The sequence below is a fragment of the Gossypium hirsutum genome, chromosome D13, assembly GCF_007990345.1.
Source record: "Gossypium hirsutum isolate 1008001.06 chromosome D13, Gossypium_hirsutum_v2.1, whole genome shotgun sequence".
Taxonomy (NCBI): Eukaryota; Viridiplantae; Streptophyta; class Magnoliopsida; order Malvales; family Malvaceae; genus Gossypium; species Gossypium hirsutum.
This window is the reverse complement of record NC_053449.1, coordinates 22,101,767-22,117,937: the sequence shown is the minus strand read 5'-3', so window position 1 is coordinate 22,117,937 and position 16,171 is coordinate 22,101,767. Positions and strand designations below refer to the sequence as shown.

Below are 16,171 nucleotides of genomic sequence, written 5' to 3'. Positions count from 1 at the left end.
TCATTAGTAGAAAAAAATTTAAGCATTGAAGAAATTGAAGATGCTTGAGTTGCAAGTGAAGTGAAAGCATCCACTTCATGCATTCCTGCTACTCATCTTCTTGAAGTTGCACAATTGGTTAGCCATTGATAGTTGTTACTAGCAAGTCTCACAATAATTTCATAAGCCTCATTATAAGACTTAGAAATGAGAGCATTTATAGAAGCATTTACCACCATCCTAGTGTGTGCGTTGAGACCATTATAAAATGTCTCTAGTTGGTTGCAATACGAAATCTCGTAGTGAGGGTATTTGTGTTGTAAGTTTTTAAATCTTTCCCACGCCTTGTATAAGGATTCATCATCTATTTTCTGAAAAGTAGTGATCTATTTCCACAACTTAGCATTTTTGCTAGGTGGAAAATACTTAACCAAAAAGCATTATGCTAATTCTTGCCATATAGAAATTGAACTGGGTAGAAATGAATTAAGCCATGCTTGTGCTCTATCTAGAAATAAGTATGGGAAAAACTTCAATCTCAATGCATCTTCGATTACACCGGCTATCTTGAAGGAATCACACACCTCTATGAACAGTCGAAGGTGAAGCTATGGATCTTCTGTAAGCATTCCACTAAACTGGCCCACTGTTTGAAGCATCTAAAACATCACGAGCTTCAATTCAAATTGTAGTGCCTCAATCTTTGGTCTCCTAATTCTCGAATTGAGCTCATTAAAAAGTGGCACAACATAGTGCCTTATAGCTCGATCCCTGTCATTAGCAACAAGGATTGGATTACGAGCTTTAGCAGCTCCATTCCCTTAAACTTCATTTTGATTTTCATGCTCCATTTCAGCGGCTTGTCTTTAGGCTAGTCCTTCTTATCTCTTTTTTCTAAACGCCCACTCGAATTCATGGTTTATAAGAAATAAGTCGATAGTTCAATCAATGCTCATAAACACCTGAAAAGAAAATCACAAAATATGAAAGATTAGTTAAGAATAAATAAACCAAATTGCAAGAAATAATTTCACAAATAATGATTAAATTAACAGTCCTCGACAACAACACTAAAAACTTGGTTGGCGACAGAATGCGCAAGTATACATAGTCATTATCAAGTAATAAGTAAAAAGTGTATCGTTTACACAGGGACTGTGTTGATACTCAGTAATTGGAAAATTAATAATTTACAAGTTGGTTAAGAAAATAAAATAATTGAAGGTGATGGATGTTAAATTTAAATTAACAACTAATATGCAAATGAGATAAAATAAAATTCAATGAATGTTTAGCAGCAATTCACAAGATTTAACAACAATAACATGAATAAGTAGAACAATTACAACTCTTGATTTAATTCATTCATAATCATGCTTAACAAATGTTTTGGAAAAATTCCATGGCAACTCGATCATTTATGAACTTGGAATCTAAAATCTTAGCTTTTTTGAGATCTTAGATTTGTCACTTAGAAAACATACATATTTCTAGGTCAACATTTAACTAAGGATTGCTTAGAATTTATTCAAAGCAATAGGTACAAGTCATATTTGAAACAATTTAATCACATAAATTTAAAGTTATGCAATGTACTAGTGTTCTTTTTGAATCATAAGGAACATTTAATTTATTCTTGTTCGGATATAAGTTAAGCATGCATCTTCCAATTATTATGCCCATTAATCACCATTTCGTTCGGATTAAGCGGTTAATTCTAATGTAGTCAAACATATTTTAATGCATGAACAACATGAATGATTTTAATTGGAAGCATGAATAATTGAGGCATAGAATAATATCAACATAAATTGTATGAATCAAACCAAGGAATTGCAACCATTCTAGTTGAAACAATTTAAGTCATTATCATTAAAGAAAAATAAATAAAATAATTTACCAACGTGTTTATAAATTAAGAACAATTTAAAGAGAAAGGAAGAAGAAACTCTAAGATAAATTCAGTGGTTTCCTGATAACAATCTATGGTGGCTTCCTCTGATATCCGTTGTTTCTCTGATGCAAATTTCTCTTCAAGGTGACTGACCAAGGGAGCTTTTCTCTCAGGAATTTCTTACTAGGGGAACTCTCAAAGAGTGGATGGGAAAAATGAAAGAAAATGGAAGGCTCAGGCATGGAGGAGAAAAGAAAATGGAGTGAATGTTTTGAATGAATGAATGATCAATTGATGGATGATTTGAGAGGTGAATAAGGGTGGTATTTGTAACAACCCGTTTTCAGTGAAATTAAAATAGTGGTTTCAAGACCATAAATTTGACGAGTAAATTATTATTTTATTATTATTTTAATGTTTACGGGATGTTAGAAGGCTCGTATTAAAATTTTGTTAAGAAATTTCGATGTTTGCATGCTTAATTAAGTGAAAAGGACTAAATCAAAAAAGGTGCAAAAGTGGAGTTCTATTAGTAAAAAGGGTCAAATGGCTATGAAACTTTAAAGTGAGAGGACTTAGATGGTAGTTAGACCATTCAAATAGTTAGTGGACTTTTATGGACACTAATTAGGTGATTTTTAAGATAAAAGCGAAGGTTAAAATAGTAAATTAATAAATAAACTAAAAATTAAAGGAAAGAAAAGATGTATCATCTTCTTCATGTTACTTTTCCACCAAAATTAGAAGGGAGAAAGGACATATCTAGGGTTTCTTGGTTCGACAACTTCAAGTGCTTGCATGTAAGTGGTTTTGAGCCTGTTTTTAATGATTTCTATGTTTCTGAAGTCGTAGCTTAATCTAGCTAGCCCGGGAATCAATTTGCAAAATTGTTAAAGATTTATTGTTGTGCCATGAATGCTATTGCTTGATTCTTTATTTTTAATGGTAGATTATAAATCCTTGTTGATAGATAAATAAGTTTTGTAAAGTGATTTTTGATGAAAATGACATTTAGGGACTTATTTGTAAAATTAGTAAAATTTCAAGTTAAATTCATGAAATTATTGTCTGTATGAGTTGATAAGGGTCCCTAATGAAATCAGCTAGCTTGAATAAGGATGAAAATGGTTAAATTTCAATTTATGAGCTTAAGGATTAAATTGTTAAAAGTTAAAATGTTAGGGGAAAAATAGTAATTTTGTAAGAATATGAAATATACACTGAATTGAATAATAGAAGTATTAAATGGATTGAATTTATCTATTTATATCAAGATAGACCACGTACGAATTTATATCAGGGAAAAACTAAATCCTTGGATTAGTCGATCTCGTTTCTACGACCTAGTCGTTGAAGTAAGTTCGTATGTACGAATTAGACTCCATCAGATCTTTATCATCATACACACAATATCTCCAATGATAACACAAGACTCCATCAGATTTAAGCCTAAAGTTTGTACTCTTACCCTCCTCAGCCTGTTTAATCCGAGGCACAAGAGACGTATCTAGAGGTTGCTTCATCTTAATCTCATCCACCAAAGTAGGTTTTATTTACAACTCCGTAAGAAAACCTTTGTCTTCAAAGAAGCTCAAATTAGTGAACATCACTCTCAAATCGATCATTGACCTCCTACTAAATGCATCTACCGTGACAGTAGCTTTCCCCAGATGGTACACAATAGTACAATCATAGTCCTTAAGCAGCTCTATCCATCTTCGTTGCCTTAAGTTTAACTTCTTTTGGGAGAGAAGGTATTTAAGGCTCTGGTAATCTACGTAAATGATACACTTCTCACCATACAAATAGTGTTTCAAAATCTTAAGGGAACAAACTAGAGCTACCAGTTCAAGGACATGAGTCGGGTAATTTCACTCGTGGGATTTCAGTTGCCTTGATACATAAGGCACAACCTTAACATCTTGCATCAGCACACAACCAAGATCGGTATGAGACACATTACTGTAAACCACATAATCCTTTCCAAACTCGAGCTGAATTCGAACAGTTGCTTGAGTCAACACGAACTTAAGCTTATTAAAATTGGCGTTGATCCTTGGTCCACTTAAAAGGAGAACCCTTCCTTAATAGCCTAGTCATATGAGCCGCAATCAGAGAAAATCCTTCCACAAACCTCCTATAATAACCAGTTATACCAAGGGAACTCCAAATTTCACTAACATTCTTAGGCTGCTTCCAGTCCAGAATAGCCTTAATCTTCTTTAGATCAACACAAATACTTTTAGCAGATACCACATGTCCCCAAAACATCACTCCTCAAAGCCAGAATTTGCACTTACTCAGCTTAGCATAAAGCTTTTTCCCGTAACAGATTTGCATAACAACCCTCAAGTGTTCGTCATGCTCTGATTCAGACTTATAATATATGAAAATGTCGTAAATGAAGACCATAAAAAATGAAAAATGTAAGGCTAAAATACTTGATTCATTAAGTCTATAAAAGTAACCGAAGTATTCATAAGAGCAAAGGGCATCACTAGGAACTCGTAGTGACCATATCGAGTCCTTAATATGGTCTTATGTACATTATATTTTTTCCCCTTCAACTAAAAGTATCTGAATCTTAAGTCGATCTTGGACAATACCGTAGCACCTCTGAGCCAATTAAATAAATCATCTATCCTCGGCAAGGGGTACTTGTTCTTTACAACCAACTTGTTCAGTTGCTGATAATTGATGCAAAGCCTCATAGATCAATCCTTCTTCTTTCCAAATAAGAACGGAGCTCTCCAAGGTGAAACACTCAGTCTTATGAACCCACAGTCGAAAAGCTCTTGTAGTTGCACCTTATTCTCCTTAGGTGCTATGCGATAGGGAGCAATGGACACCAGAGTAGTCCCAGGCAGCAAATCTATCCCAAACTTAACCTCACGCTCCGGAGGTAATCGAAGTAACTCTTTCAAGAAGAGATTGGGAAACTCTCTCATGGTTCGGATACTCTTTACAGGTGTTCCACTGAAACTTGTGTCCAGAACATAAGCCAGATAGACCTTGCATCCCTTACAAACCAACTTCTTAGCCACTAAAGCGGAGATCACATTGGATAAGTAATTTCTACACCCTCCAACCATCACAATTTCCTTACTAACAGAAGTTTTCAAAGTGACCTTCTTTGAAGTGCAGTCTAAGCTAACTTGGTGTTCCACCAGCCAGTCCATTCCCAGAATGAGTTCAAATTCCATGAAGGGGAGCTCCATCAAATCTGCCAGAAATATTTCTCCTTGAACTTCCAATGGGCATCTCCTATAGATTTTATTCACAGTAATAGAATGTCCTAAGCAGCTAACTATAGTTACGTCACTAACAGTTTCTTCTACCCCAATTCCCAATTTATCAACCATCAAACAAGAAACATACAGGTCTGTTGAACCAATATCTATCAAAATGAAGTACTGAACAAAATTAATTATAAAAGTACCTGCTATGATGTCAGCTGCATCACGATCATCTCTACGTCTGGCCACATAAACAAGTTCAGGTTGTCCTGCATTAGTCTGATTAGAACCCTAACCTGGTGCTCGTTGTCTCTACCCAGAATTACCTCCTATGTTCTAACCCTGACCCCTCTGAGGCTACTGCCTAGCCCTCTAATTTTGAACTCTGTTCTATATGGGAGCTTGCATCTACTCAGTACGATGCGGATAGTCCTTGATCTTATGGTCTGTAGACCCGCATCTCAAACAAGTGCTCATACTTCTCCAATATACACCATAATTTTTATTTATTTGTATGTGCAAGTTTGTGTCACAATGGAGTTAGTAGCATAGTGGTTAAGAGTGTTAATTAAATCTTAAAGGTCCCATGTTTAAACCCCCACACTCCCATTTATTTTTAGCCAAAATTGTTGATTGTTCAAGAAGGTCAAACCCTTCTTGCCGTCCAAGCATATTATCATAAAAGGGGAGATTTATTTCTTTTTGTTTTGAGTCAACTTATCATCCAAAACCCCCTTTTCACTGTCCTTTTTCCTCATGATCCACATTTTACTCCCTTTGTCCCCAAACATGCCATTTTTCACCTTTGGCTAACCCTTGGTCAGCCATAGCACCCCAAAACCCTACCATTTCATTTTTATTTTTCCAATTTTGTCTCCCTTCCTCTCTTTGTCATACACCACTTCTCCTCTACTGGTTTTTCTTCTTTTTCTTCCATTCCACAACCTAAAACACCCATTAAGGTTACCATATTTTGGGTGTTAGTCCTAAATGTCCTACCGGTGGTTGAGTTCTGACATGTGTTGTGGATACTTGATAGCTTGTGTGAGCAGCACCGTGTAGCTATGTTTCAACCTACAACTTGTGTGAGCAGACCCACTTATGTTAGCACACATTGTGTGAGGTTCCTGTGTATCTGATATTATTCTAAGTGATCCAACGGGCATATAAAGAGAAGGAACGGTACGTGTTCCGATTAGCAATGTTATGAAGGTAAGGAAAGGTATGAGGTGTTGATAATCAAAGTGTGTATAGCTATGCTCATGAAAAGTATGAATGCTTATATGCTATATTCATGAAAGCTATTTTACCATGTGGTGACTTTTGTTAAGTTATGTGTTTAATCACTAACTTGTGTTGTTAATGATGCTTAGGCTTGTGCCAAGTTATGTTGGATTAATTCATAATTATTTATAAGCTTATGCATTGAATTGGTAAACATTGTTTATGATTTATGAACTTACTAAGCATTATATGCTTAATTTGTGTTCTTTTTTTATGTTTTATAGTAATCAAAAGCTCATTTGGGTAGGAAGTTTGTTAGAGACCTATCACACTATCCACTGGCTATATAGGTAGATTTTGATGTTTTTGAGTTTTGGTTATATTGGCATGTATAGGTGTTTTGTGCTTGATGAAGTAGCCATTATGTTTTGCTTGTAATTATGGTATTTTGGTTGATGAACTAGTTATCATGTTGGCATGTATATATGTGGTTTTATGATTGATAATATTTTTACATTATAATGCTTTTATGGTTAATGTTGAATTGGTCAACTTGATGTATTTTTTAGTGACCATTTTGGTATGTTTGAGTATGATTTTGGCATGTGGTCATGGTGGTAAGTTTGGTAAGGAAATAAGATGAGAACTATATGGTTTGTTAATGGCTAGATTATGCAAATGTTTATGTAACAGCCCGATTTAGGGCTTACTCAGAACAATGGTACTGAGACCACAAATTCGAAGAGGTAAATTTATTTTTACTATATTTTTATGGTCTACAATTTCACAGAAAGATTTCGTGAAAATTTCGTTCGAAATTTTTTACGTTTGGACACTCAATTTAGTCAAAAGGACTAAATTATAAAAAGTGAAAAAGTTGAGTTTTATTTGTTAAAGGTATTTAATTGTTATGGAATTATAAATTAGGGGTCCTTATGTGGTAATTAGACCATTAGTTAGTGATGGATAAAAATGGACAAGAAATAAGCGAAATAGGATTTTTTTTAAGTAAAGGCGTTTTGGTCATTTAGTAAATAAATAGAATTAAAATGGGAAAAGATGTAAAAATGGTGTTATCATATTTGCTTGCTATTGAAACTTGAACGACTCCATAGCTAGGGTTTTGGCCACATTGAAGCTTGACTGTAAGTGCATTTTAGCCCCGTTTTTAATGTTCTTTGCATTTTTGAGATTCTCGTAGCTCAGTTTATGTATTTCTACTATTATTTTGAGCTAGGGTTGAAATTTGAAAAATTACCCATGTGTGAAATTTATGTATTTTGATGTTTTATGGAAGAATATGAAGCTAGAATTTATGTTAAACAACTTTTGCTAGTCGATTTTAAGTGAAATCGAGCAAAATAACATAATGGGTAAAAATATTTAATGTTCATAAGTAAGAGTTAGAGTGAGAATTTGATGTTGCCATAGAAGGGAAAAGTGTTCAGCATGTTATAAAACATAAGAATAAGGAATAAAATTTAATTTCCGAACTTTGGGGAAAAAAATGTAAATATGCAAAAGTTTAGGGACAAAATTGTAATTTTGTCAAAAGTTGAGTCGAGGATTATTTTGAAAAATGTGAATATTAAACAAGCTAAATTTGCTATTATAGATCAAGAAAGATGTGAAATCAACCTCGAAAAGGGAAAGGAAAAGATTGTGGATTGAATTGCAAAATTCCTATATTTTGCACCGAGGTAAGTAATATGTAATTAATACACTTTTTATAACTATTTCTGATATTTTGTTATAATATATGAGAAATGGTTGAATATGAAATAATTATATAACAATTAGAAATTTAGAATTTATAGTTGAATTGATTAAAATCTGCTTGAATTGTAGATATATCATTCACAAGTAATAAGTGAAGTAGTTGAATTGAATTATTAAATTTGTTATGGGATTGAACTGAAATATTGAAATTGTGATTTGTGTACGGATAAATTGTAAGTCCTTGAAAAGTAAGAATCTTTGTGGGACTGTCGGAATAAAAAAGGCTTGAATAAAGTGCCTATAAACACGTGTGTAGTACTAAGTGCAGGCTACTACGTGTATCGATAGATAATGGTCACATGTGTAGTACTATGTGTAGGCTACTACATGAACCGGAAAGTTTGATCACGTGTGTAGTACTATGTGAAGGCTACTACGTGTATCGAATGATAATAATTACACGGGTGGTACTATGTGCAAACCACCGAATATTCGCTATTATACCGACGTGTTCAACGAGATATGAGTATTGATAAACAAATATAATTATGTGATTGAAGTGTGAAAATTTTCTAAAAAGCAGCTGGAGTGATGAAGTTTCGTACTGTGCTTACAAAATAAATTGTCGTAATGTTATGAAAATGAGTGAAATTGAAACAGAACAGATTCAAACAGTGGAAGTGATGTTATTTTGAAAAATCATCAAAAATTTTAGAAATTGAGTTATTGGTTGAATGAGATATGAAATTAAAGCTTAATGAGGCTATTTCATATAAAAGAAGCAAATAAAACTAAAGAGTTGTATATTTTGAGATATTTAAATTTTAGTGAGGCAGGGTCGGATTGATTTTGGAATCCTCTATTGTGAATGGGAAAAATCATTAAAAATTATAAAAAAATAATTACGAGATATAATTTATATTTTTAGAATCCTAAATGAGTCTATTTTCAAAAAAAATAAACAAAAATATCATCCGAATTCTGTACAGTGAGATAATTCATTTTTAGTGAAGAGAGGTCAGAGATGTTGTGCGGTGAAACATGGGTGAATTTAAAGAATAAAATGTACTAATTGGCCAATTCAAAAATTTTGAAAATTTTATAATAAGACGATATATGAGTCTAGTTTCAGGAAAAATTTACGAAACTTAATTTGGAGTTTTGTATCTCTGGATAAAAATAATTTAGTGACTACGGTGCAGAAAAACAGTTTGCTTGAATTTGAATAAATATCAAATTTATGGTTGATTAAAATTATGTTATCTATGGAAACATGTTTTAAATTTTTTTATCAATTACATACGTACTTACTAAGCTATATACTTACTTCTCTTTCTCTTTCTTATTTTATAGTGTTATAAATCATCTCGGAATTCGGACAGAGTCGGGGATCATCCACACTATCTACATCTTTTGGTATTTTGAAACCAATATTTCTGAATTATGGCATGTATAGAAGACTTAGTGTTTATGTGATGTATATATATACTAAATACTACTTTGCTTAAGATGTTAATGTATATTAATTGATAGGTTGTTTTTTTTTTAAAATGCTAGCGAGGTTACTTTGAATGTCGCGAATGATTGAATTATGTTTAAGTATATAGCTGTATTAGTTGAAATATTGAATTGGTTTGAGATTGCATTTTGAAAATTTGTAGGATGGATTAGACATTTGTAAAACGGATTATGTCAAAAATTTTATATAAAAAAAACTCTTAATGTATAAAAATATGTATTTTATGTTTGATAATATTTTTTACCCTGTTTCGGCGATGAACACAGGTAAGAGGTGTTACATTTTAGTGGTATCAAAGCTACGGTTTAGCCGGTTCTCGGACTAATAAAATATGTGTGAAGGTCTATCTATACATGCCATAAATATATTGTGATAGTGTGATGATTCTGACAATTTAAAATTGTGTTTTTATATAGTAAATGGATCCCGATCGAGCTGTAGCGGATGGTGTAGAAAGCAATGCGCTGGCTCCCGCTCAAGGGACTGCGCCTGAGGAAAGTAGACATGGAACTGAAACACATAGTTAGGATGAGGCTCAAGAAGCCTTCATTCATATGATGAATAATTGGTACATAAAGTTTATTCGAGCAAATCTGAATGTTCAACCTCCTCCACCCCCTCCTATTCCTCAACCGATTCCTATAGCTTCACAAGGTGTTGACTTAGTAAAACTGAGTAAACCCCCAGTTGATAAAATCTGAAAACAAGGGGCGAAAGATTTCAAGGCTAACATAGATGATGATCCCGAGAAGGCAGAATTTTGGCTTGAAAATTCTATCCGAGTATTTGATGAATTATCGTGTACTCCTGAAGAATGTTTAAAATGTGCCATATCTTTACTGAAAGATTCAGCATATCGTTGGTGGAAAACATTAGTATCTGTGGTTCCGAAAGAAAGGGTTACATGGGATTTCTTCCAAGAGGAATTCAGAAAGAAATACATAAGTCAATGGTTCATAGATAAAAAATGTAAGGAATTTCTCGAATTAAAGCAAGGCCGAATGTCTGTGGCAGAATATGAAAGAGAGTTTGTTAGACTTAGTTAATATGCTCAAGAGTGTGTGCCCACAGAAGCTATTATGTGTAAAAGGTTTGAAGACGGATTAAATGAAGATATCAGAATGTTTGTTAGGATGTTGGAACTGAAAAAATTTGTGGTACTAGTTGATCGAGCTTGCAAGGCTGAAGAATTGAATAAAGAAATGAGAAAAGTTGTGATTGAGGCTTGGCATGCAAGAAAAATACCAATGAGTAAGTCATTCCAAACTCAGTCAAAGAAGTTCAAAGAAGTGAATTCTCGATCGACTACTTCAACTGGGTATTCTTACTGAGATCGTGGGAGATCATATTTGAATCCGAAAGCTCAAGCTACTTCAATAGCAAGTGTGGATAGTGTGAATTCTAATAAACCTGAGTGTCAACATTGTGGAAGGCAACATCCTGGTGAGTGCTGGTTAATTAGCCGAGCTTGTTTCAAGTGTGGTTCTCGACAACACTACATTAAAGATTGCCTTGAGAAAGTTGAAGAAGAAAAATTTCAGAATGTTAGATCAGGTGATACTGTTAGCAGAGGTAGACCACTGAGAAATACCGAAAACAGAGCTAGCAGTAAAAGTGAAATGAAAGATACAACTGTGAGAACAAAACTAGAACACCTGCTAGAGCTTATGCTATACGTACTCGAGAGGTGCATCATCTCCCGATGTGATTACTGGTACATTTTCTCTCTATGACACTGATGTTATTGCATTGATTGATCCCGGGTCTACTCATTCTTATGTTTGTGTGAATTTAGCATCTAATAAGAATTTGCCTGTTGAATTTACTGAATTCGTGATTAAAGTGTCAAACCCTTTAGGCAAATATGTGTTAGTCGATAAGGTTTGCAAGAATTGCCCTTTAATGATTCAAGGTCATTATTTTCCGGCAAATTTGATGTTGTTACCATTTGATGAGTTTGATGTTATTTTGGGGATGGTTGGTTGACTTTGCATGATGTCAAGGTGAACTGTAGACAGAAAACTCTTGAATTGAAATGTGAAACTGGTGAAATTCTTCGGGTTGAAACAAATGAATCAAATAAATTGCCTATGGTGATTTCGCACATGTCTGCCCAGAAATATTCTAGAAAAGGGTGTGAAGCTTATCTTGCTTATGTGTTAAACACTGAGATGACTGAGTCGAAGCTTGAATCAGTACCAGTAGTCTGTAAATTTCCGGATGTGTTTCTAGAGGAATTGCTTGGATTACCTCCAATTAAAGAAGTTGAGTTTGCTATTGATTTGTTACCTGGGACTGCACCGATCTCTATTGCTCCGTATAGAATGGCTCCAACCGAATTAAAAAAAACTAAATCTCAGTTACAAGAGTTGACAGATAAGGGATTTGTGATACCGAGTTTTTCTCCCTAGGGTGCTCTTGTATTATTTGTGAAAAAGAAAGATGGTTTTATGAGACTTTTTATTCACTATCGTCAGCTCAACAAAATGACTATAAAGAACAAGTATCCGTTGCCAAGAATTGATGACTTGTTCGACCAGTTAAAGGGAGCAACATTGTTTTCAAAGATTGATTTGAGATCAGGTTACTATCAATTGAGAGTTAAAGAGTCAGATGTGCCAAAAGCTGCTTTCAGAACGAGATATGGACATTACGAATTTCTAGTGATGGCTTTTGGTTTAACTAATGCTCCGGCTATTTTATGGACTTGATGAACCGATTTTTCTAACCGTATTTGGATAAGTTTGTGGTGGTGTTCATAGATGATATTTTAATCTATTCTCAAGATGAATCCGAGCACGCTGAGCTTTTAAGAACTGTGTTGTAGATTTTGAAAGAGCAGAAGTTATTTGCTAAATTTAGTAAAAGTGAGTTTTGGCTTCATGAAGTCGAATTTTTGGGACACATAGTTTCAAGTGATGGTATTCGGGTTGACCCGAGTAAAATTTCAGCAATTGTTAATCGGGAGCCGCCAAAGAATGTATCCGAGGTTAGAAGTTTTCTGGGCTTAGCCAGGTATTATAGGCGTTTTGTTAAAAGATTCTCAATGATTGCTTCTCCTATGACTAAGTTATTGCAAAAGAATGTCAAATTTGAATGGACTGATAAATGTCAACAAAGTTTTGAGAAATTGAAGTCGTTATTGACTGAAGCGCCGGTGTTGGTGCAACCTGAGATAGGGAAAGAGTTTATAATTTACAATGATGCATCATTGAATGGCCTTGGATGTGTGCTAATGCAAGAAGGTAGAGTAATAGCTTATGCTTCGAGACAGCTGAAACCACATGAGAAGAATTATCCAACGCATGACTTGGAATTAGCTGCTATCATTTTTGCTTTAAAAATTTAGCGTCATTATTTGTATGGTGAGAAATGCTGAACCTTTACTGATGATAAAAGTTTGAAGTATCTGATGAATCAAAAGGATTTGAATTTGCGACAATGAAGATGGTTCGAATTAATAAAAGATTATGAGTTAGTTATTGATGCTTTGAGCAGAAAATCCTTGTTTGCTTTGAGAACCATGGATACGAGTTTAGCTTTGTCTGAGGATGGTTCAATTTTGGCTGAGTTGAAAGCTAGACCGTTATTTTTGCAGCAAATTTGTGAAGCTCAGAAGAATGATAATGAATTACAAGTCAAGAGATCTCAGTGTGAATCAGGTTGTGATTTAGATTTTCGAATTAGATCAGATGATTGTCTAATGTTCCAAGATAGGATATGTGTACCGAAAGATGATGAGTTGATTCGGACAATTTTACATGAGGCACACAATGGTAGTTTATCAGTTCACCCAGGTAGTAAGAAAATGTATAATGATTTGGAGAAACTGTATTGGTGGCCGGGCATGAAAAAGGATATTTCTGAACTTGTATCAAAGTGTTTGATTTGTCAACAAGTAAAATCTGAACATCAAGTACCTTCAGGTCTACTTCAACCATTAATGATTCCTAAGTGGAAATGGGACAGAATCACTATGGATTTTGTGACGGGTTTGCCTCTAACTCCTAGGAAGAAAGATGCTATTTGGGTAATCGTTGATAGATTGATGAAATCAACCCATTTTATACCATTACGTATTGATTACTCACTTGACAAGTTGACAGAGTTATATGTTGCAAAAATTGTGAGGTTGCATGGGGTGCCTAAGTCCATTATTTTGGATAGAGGTCTGAGGTTTACTTCGAGGTTTTAGAAAATGTTGTAAGAAGCCTTGGGTAAAAAAATTGAACTTTAGTACTGCATTCCATCCGCAAACTGACGGACAATCTGAAAGAGTAATCCAAGTTCTTAAAGACGTGCTCCGATGTTGTGTCTTAGAATTTAAAGGCAGTTGGGAGAAATATCTACCATTGGTTGAATTTGCCTACAACAATAGCTATCAGTCGAGTATACAAATGGCACCGTATGAAGAATTATATGGACCTAAGTGTAGAACCCCTTTGTATTGGACTGAGCTCAGTGAGAAACAGATTCACAGGGTTGACTTGGTGAAAGAAACTGAAGAAAAAGTGAAAGTAATCCGTGATTGTTTGAAAGATGCTTCAGACCGACAAAAGTCATATGCGGATTTAAAGAGAAAAGAAATTGAGTTTCAAGTGGGCGATAAAGTATTTTTAAAAGTATCTCTGTGGAAGAAGATTTTGAGATTTGGCCGTAAAGGTAAATTGAGTTCACGTTTTATTGGGCCATATGAAGTTATTGGAGGGATTGGACCCGTGGCTTATCGGTTAGCTTTGCCAGCAGAGTTAGAAACGATACATAATGTATTTCATGTGTCAATGTTACGACCATATCGTTCTGATCCTTCACATATAATTTCTCTGATAGAAATTGAAATTCGATCGGATATGACTTATGAGGAGGAACCGATAAAGATTCTGGCTCGGGAAGTCAAACAGTTGAGGAATAAAAGTATAGCTTTAGTAAAGTGTTGTGGCAAAAACATGGAATGGAAGAAGCTACATGGGAACCGGAGGAAGTTATGAAAAAATAATATCCAAACCACTTTTCCGGTAAGATTTTCGTGGACGAAAATCTCCAAAGAAAGGAGATTTGTAATAGCCCGATTTAGGGCTTAGTCAGAACAGTGGTTTCGAGACCACAAATTTGAATAGGAAAAATTTATTTTTACTATATTTTTATGGTGTACAATTTCACAGAAATATTTCGTGAAAATTTCGTGACATTTGGGCACTCAATTTAGTCAAAAGGACTAAATTGTAAAAAGTGCAAAAGTTGAGTTTTATTTGTGAAAGGTATTTAATTGTTATGGAATTATAAATGAGGGGTCCTTATGTGGTAATTAGACCATTAGTTAGTGATGGACAAAAATGGACAGGAAATAAGTGAAATAGGATTTTTTAAGGGCATTTTGGTAATTTAGTAAATAAATTGAATTAAAATGGGAAAAAGATGTAAAAAAAAGGTGTTATCATATTTGCTTGCTGCTGAAACTTGAAGGACTCCATAGCTAGGGTTTTGGTCACTTTCAAGCTTGATTGTAAGTGCATTTTATCCCCGTTTTTAATGTTCTTTACATTTTTTATATTACCCGTAGCTCGGTTTATCTATTTCTACTGTTATTTTGAGCTAGGGTTGAAATTTGAAAAATTACCCATGTGTGAAATGTATGTATTTTGATGTTTTATGGAAGAATATGAAGATAGAATTTATGTTAAACAACTTTTTCTAGTCGATTTTAAGTGAAATCGAGCAAAATAACAAAATCAGTAAAAATATTTAATGTTCATAAGTAAGAGTTAGAGTGAGAATTTGATGTTGCCATAGAAGAGAAAAGTGTTCAGCATGTTATGAAACATAAGAATAAGGAGTAAAATTTAATTTCCGAACTTTGGGGAAAAAATGTAAATATGCAAAAGTTTAGGGACAAAATTGTAATTTTGTCAAAAGTTGAGTCGAGCATTATTTTGATAAATGTGAATATTAAACAAGCTAAATTTGCTATTATAGATCAAGAAAGACGTGGAATCAACCTCGATAAGGGAAAGGAAAAGATTGTGGATTGAATTGCAAAATTCCTATATTTTGCACCGAGGGAAGTAATATGTAATTAATACATTGTTTATAAGTATTTCTGATATTTTGTTAAAATATATGAGAAATGGTTGAATATGAAATAGTTATATAATAATTAGAAATTTAGAATTTATAGTTGAATCGATTAAAATCTGCTTGAATTGTGGAAATATCATTGACAAGTAATAAGTGAAGTAGTTGAATTGAATTTTTAAATTTGTTATGGGATTGGACTGAAATATTAAAATTGTGATTTGTGTACGGATAAATTGTAAATCCTTGAAAAGTAAGAATCTCTATGGGGCTGTCGTAATAAGAAAGGCTTGAATAAAGTGCCTATAAACACGTGTGTAGTACTAAGTGCAGGCTACTACGTGTATCGATAGATAATGGTCACATGTGTAGTACTATGTGCAGGCTACTATGTGTACCGGAAGGCTTTGGTCACGTGTGTAGTACTATGTGCAGGCTACTACATGAACCGGAAAGTTTGATCACGTGTGTAGTACTATGTGAAGGCTACTACGTGTATCGAATGATAATAATTACACGGGTGGTACT

The 16,171-nt window shown here is 34.0% G+C and overlaps 1 non-coding gene across 1 annotated transcript; it reads left to right on the top strand.

Annotated features, from left to right (window-relative positions):
- Window positions 1-273: 273 nt before the first annotated feature.
- On the top strand, window positions 274-379 carry LOC121226006 (small nucleolar RNA R71). The gene has a single exon (XR_005923907.1). It is a non-coding gene; the product is annotated as a small nucleolar RNA R71 (small nucleolar RNA).
- The last annotated feature ends 15,792 nt before the right edge of the window (window positions 380-16,171 follow it).